Genomic DNA, 6080 nt, shown 5'->3' with positions numbered 1-6080 from the left:
GGGGGACCCCCCCCAAAAAAAAAAAAAAAAAAACCCCGGGGACCCCCCCCCCCCCCCCTAAAAAAAAAAAAAACCAACAAAAAGACCCCCCCGGGGGGTGGGGGAGGGGCTGTGCCGGCGGCCCCTCCCCCCGCTTTGCATTCCTGGGGACAAAAATCCGGATTTGTGCTTCGGAGCCCGCCTGGGGGAGGGGTCCCTGCTTAAATTGGGGAGGGGTCCCGCCCGTTTTTGGGGGGGGGTTTCACCCGTTTTTGGGGCGTTTCCCCCACATTTTGGGGGGGCTTCACCCGTTTTTTGAGGGGGGGTTCATCCAAATTTTGGGGGTCCTGCTCATTTTTTAGGGGCCACACCCGTTTTTGGGGCGTTTCCCCCCAAATTTTGGGGGGGGTTTCGTAGCCATTTTTTGGGGGTCGCACCCGTTTTTTGGGGGGGATTTTAACCCAAAATTTTGGGGTCCTGCCGTTTTTGGGGGGTCCCGCCCGTTTTGGGGGGAGTTTCACCCAAATTTTGGGGTGGGGTCACACCCGTTTTTGCATAATTTCACCCAAATTTGGGGCGGTCCCGCCCATTTTTGGGGCGTTTTATCGAAATTTTGGGGTTCCCACGTAAATTTTTGGGAGTTTCCCCCAAATTTTGGGGGGAGTCCTGCCCGATTTTGGGGTCTGTCACCTGATTTTGGAGAATTTTACCCAAATTTTGGGGTTCCCACCCATGTTTCAGGGGCCACACCCATTTTTGGGGGCGTTTCCCCCAAATTTTGGGGTTCCCACTCAAATTTTGGGGGGGTTTCACCCGTTTTTGGGGGACCCCGCCCATTTTTTGTTTGGCCACGCCCATTTTTTGGGAGTTTCACCCAAATTTTGGGGGGGGTTCACCCGTTTTTGGGGGGCCCCGCCCATTTTTGGTGTGGCCACGCCCATTTTCAGGGATCCCGACCGTTTTTGGGGAATCCCACCCAAATTTTGGGGTTCCCACTCAAATTTTGGGGGGGTCCCAGCCGTTTTTGGGGGGTTTCACCCATTTTGGGGGGGGTTCCTGCCCATTTTGGGGGGGGGGTTATCCAAATTTTGGCGGGTCCCGCCCATTTTTTGAGAGCCCCGCCCATTTTTATGAGGGCCACACCCATTTTGGGGGGGCCACACCCATTTTTTGGGAGCCACACCCATTTTTGGGGGGGGGTTATCCAAATTTTGGGGTTCCTGCCCATTTTTGGGGGGGGGTTATCCAAATTTTGGCGGGTCCCGCCCATTTTTTGAGAGCCCCGCCCATTTTTATGAGGGCTACACCCATTTTTGGGAGCCACACCCATTTTTGGGGGGTTTCCTGCCCATTTTTGGGGCGTTTCATCCAAATTTTGGGGGGTCCCGCCCATTTTCTGGGGCGTTTCACCCAAATTTTTGGAGGTTCTGCCCATTTTTGAGCTGGCCCCGCCCATTTTTTGGGGAGTCCCGCCCATTTTTTGGTTCTTTTACTGATTTTTTTGGTTTTTCCCCCATTTTTTGGTGTTTTCCCTCCATTTTTGGGGGGTTTTCCCAATTTTGGGGATTTTTTTGCCCAATTTTGGGGGTTTTTCCCCCATTTTTGGAGGTTTTTTCCCCAATTTTGGGGGTTTTTCCCCCATTTTTTGGTGTTTTCCCTCCATTTTTGGGGGGTTTTCCCCAATTTTGGGGGTTTTTTTGTCCAATTTTGGGGTTTTTTTTCCCACAATTTGTTTTCCCTCCATTTTTGGGGGGTTTTCCCCAATTTTGGGGGTTTTTTTGCCCAATTTTGGGGCGTTTCCCCCCAATTTTAAGGCAGTTTTCCCCAATTTTGGGGTTTTTTCCCCATTTTTTGGTGTTTTCCCTCCATTTTTGGGGGGTTTTCCCCAATTTTGGGGTTTTTTTTGCCCAATTTTGGGGTTTTTTTTCCCCCAATTTGGGGGATTTTTGGCCCAATTTTGGGGTTTTTTCCCCCATTTTTTGAGCGTTTTCCCCCAATTTGGGGGATTTTTGGCCCAATTTTGGGTTTTTTTCCCCCTTTTTTTGGTGTTTTCCCTCCATTTTTGGGGGGTTTTCCCCAATTTTGGGGTTTTTTTTGCCCAATTTTGGGGTTTTTTTTCCCCCAATTTGGGGGATTTTTGGCCCAATTTTGGGTTTTTTTCCCCCTTTTTTTGGTGTTTTCCCTCCATTTTTGGGGGGTTTTCCCCAATTTTGGGGTTTTTTTTGCCCAATTTTGGGGTTTTTTTTCCCCCAATTTGGGGGATTTTTGGCCCAATTTTGGGGTTTTTTCCCCCATTTTTTGGTGTTTTCCCTCCATTTTTGGGGGGTTTCCCCAAATTTTGGGGGGTTTTTTGTCCAATTTTGGGGCGTTTCCCCCAATTTTGGGGTTTTTTTGGCCCAATTTTGGGGTTTTTTCCCCCATTTTTTGAGTGTTTTTCCCTATTTTTGGGGCGTTTCCCCCCAATTTTAAGGCAGTTTTCCCCAATTTTGGGGGTTTTTTGCCCATTCTTGGGGTTTTTTTCCCCAATTTTGGTGTTTCCCCCCCATTTTTGGGTTTTTTTCCCCCGATTTTGGTGTTTCCCCCCCATTTTTGGGGCGTTTCCCCCCATTTTTGGGCGGGCACCGGGGGGCGCCCTGACCCCGCCCTGACACACCTGGGGGCACCCAGCCACGCCCTGAGCTCACCTGGCCACGCCCAATGCCGCCCTGACACACCCTGGCCACGCCCAGACCCCACCCTGACACACCTGGGGGCACCTGGCCACGCCCTGAGCTCACCTGGCCACGCCCTGACCCCGCCCTGACACACCTGGGGGCACCAGGCCACGCCCAGACCTCGCCCTGACACACCTGGGGGCACCTGGCCACGCCCTGACACACCTGGGGGCACCTGGCCACGCCCAGACCCCACCCTGCCACACCTGGGGGCACCTGGCCACGCCCTGACCCCGCCATGACACACCTGGGGGCACCTGGCCTCACCTGGCCACGCCCAACCCCGCCCTGACACACCCAGACCACGCCCAGACCCCACCCTGAGCTCACCTGGCCACACCCACCCACTGCAAGCTCACCTGGCCACACCCCAGACCCGCCCTGACCCCACCCAGCCACACCCTGAGCTCACCTGGCCACACCCCAGCAGCTCCCAGCCACGCCCAGACCCACCCTGGCCCCACCCAGGGCACACCTGGCATGCCCTGACCCCGCCCTGACACACCTGTGCACACCTGGACATGCCCACCCGTCTTGACTTCACCTGGCCACGCCCTGACCACACCCAGCACCTCTCTGGCCCCGCCCTGACACACCTGGGCACACCTGACCACGCCCACCCATCCTGACCTCACCCGGCCACGCCCTGACACACCCATGCTCACCTGGCCACACCCAAACCACACCCAGACCCTGCCCTGCCACACCCTGACCTCACCTGGCCACGCCCTGACCCACCCTGACCCCTCCCATCCTCACCTGGCCACACCCCAGCCACACCCAACCCCTCCCTGACCTCACCTGGCCACACCCTGAGCACACCTGGCCACACCCCAGCCGCACCCTGACCCTGCCCAGCCACACCCTGATCTCACCTGGCCACACCCTGACCCACCCTGAGCACACCTGGCCACACCCCAGCCACACCCTGACCCCGCCCAGCCCTGCCCAGGTGACTCCACCCATCCCAGGTGGCCCCGCCCCCCCAGGTGATCTCACCTGCGATCCCCAGGTCGATGAAGGGATCATTCCCCAGCCCCGCCCCCCGTGGCCCCGCCCCCAGGTGAGCTCACCTGCGATGCCCAGGTCGATGAAGGGCGGTGGCCCCGCCCCCCAGGAGGCCCCGCCCCCAGGTGAGCTCACCTGCCAGCCCCAGGTCGATGAAGGGATAGTTGACCAGCACGAGTTTGTTGAAGTTGAACTTGTAGGTGAATCTCTTGCCCTTGGTCTTGTGCAGGATGCGCTTGTTGTAGTAATACCTGGGGGCGGGGCCAGCGGGACACGCCCACTCAGCGCGGGGCACGCCCCCAGACATGGACACGCCCACTCAGCGCGGGACACGCCCACTCAGAATGGACACACCCCCCCATGCATGGGCACGCCCACTCAGTGCGGGGCACGCCCACTCAGCATGGACACGCCCCCCATGCATGGACACGCCCACTCAGCATGGACACACCCCCAGACATGGACATGCCCACTCAGTGCATGGACACGCCCACTCAGTGCATGGACACGCCCACTCAGCGCGGGACACGCCCACTCAGCATTTTTTTCGCGGTAAAAAAGGGAAAATCCCCTGAAAATGCCCAAATTTGGGGTACCCGAGGGCGTGGCTGAGCTTGTCGTGGTTCATGTGGGGCCGACCCAAACCCAAACCCCGGAGAGGAGCCCAAAATCCCCAAAAATCCAAATTTCCCTGGGAAAAAAAACCCAAAATTCCAAATTTCCATGGGAAAAAAAACCAAAAAAAATCAAAATTCCCATGGGAAAAATCCCCAAAAATTCAAATTTCCATTGGAAAAAAACCCCAAAAAATCAAAATTCCCATGGGAAAAATCCCCAAAAATTCAAATTATCATGGGAAAAATCTCAAATTTCCATGGGTAAAAAGCCCCAAAAATTCAAATTTCCATGAGAAAAATTCCCAAAACCCCAAATTTCCATGGGAAAAAAACCCAAAAAATCAAAATTTCCATGGGAAAAAACCCCAAAATTCCAAATTTCCATGGGAAAAAAATCCCAAAAATTCAAATTTCCATTGGAAAAAAACCCCAAAATTTAAATTTCCATGGAAAAAACCCCAAAAATCCAAATTTCCATGGGAAAAAAATCCCAAAAATTCAAATTTCCATTGGAAAAAAACCCCAAAATTTAAATTTCCATGGAAAAAACCCCAAAAATCCAAATTTCCATGGGAAAAAAATCCCAAAAATTCAAATTTCCATTGGAAAAAAACCCCAAAATTTAAATTTCCATGGAAAAAACCCCAAAAATCCAAATTTCCATGGGAAAAAAATCCCAAAAATTCAAATTTCCATTGGAAAAAAACCCCAAAATTTAAATTTCCATGGAAAAAACCCCAAAAATCCAAATTTCCATGGGAAAAAAATCCCAAAAATTCAAATTTCCATTGGAAAAAAACCCCAAAATTTAAATTTCCATGGAAAAAACCCCAAAAATCCAAATTTCCATGGGAAAAAAATCCCAAAAATTCAAATTTCCATTGGAAAAAAACCCCAAAATTTAAATTTCCATGGAAAAAACCCCAAAAATCCAAATTTCCATGGGAAAAAAATCCCAAAAATTCAAATTATCATGGAAAAAAAACCCAAAAATTCAAATTTCCATTCGAAAAAAACCCCAAAATTTAAATTTCCATGGCAAAAGCCCCAAATTTCCAATGAAAAAAAACCCAAAAAACTCAAATTTCCATGGGAAAAAAATCCCCAAACCCCAAATTTCCATGGGAAAAATCCCCAAAAATTCAAATTATCATGGGAAGAATCTCAAATTTCCAAGGGGAAAAAAACCCCAAAAATTCAAATTTCCATTCGAAAAAAACCCCAAAATTTAAATTTCCATGGCAAAAGCCCCAAATTTCCAATGAAAAAAACCCCAAAAAACTCAAATTTCCATGGGAAAAAAATCCCCAAACCCCAAATTCCCATGGGAAAAATCCCCAAAAATTCAAATTATCATGGGAAAAATCTCAAATTTCCATGGGTAAAAAGCCCCAAAAATTCAAATTTCCATGAGAAAAATTCCCAAAACCCCAAATTTCCATGGGAAAAAAACCCAAAAAATCAAAATTTCCATGGGAAAAAACCCCAAAATTCCAAATTTCCATGGGAAAAAAATCCCAAAAATTCAAATTTCCATTGGAAAAAAACCCCAAAATTTAAATTTCCATGGAAAAAACCCCAAAAATCCAAATTTCCATGGGAAAAAAATCCCAAAAATTCAAATTATCATGGAAAAAAACCCCAAAAATTCAAATTTCCATTCGAAAAAAACCCCAAAATTTAAATTTCCATGGCAAAAGCCCCAAATTTCCAATGAAAAAAAACCCAAAAAACTCAAATTTCCATGGGAAAAAAATCCCCA

Source organism: Onychostruthus taczanowskii, unplaced genomic scaffold (assembly GCF_017590055.1).
Source record: "Onychostruthus taczanowskii isolate IOZ18803 unplaced genomic scaffold, ASM1759005v1 scaffold894, whole genome shotgun sequence".
Classification (NCBI taxonomy): Eukaryota; Metazoa; Chordata; class Aves; order Passeriformes; family Passeridae; genus Onychostruthus; species Onychostruthus taczanowskii.
Note: the sequence above shows the minus strand (reverse complement) of the source record.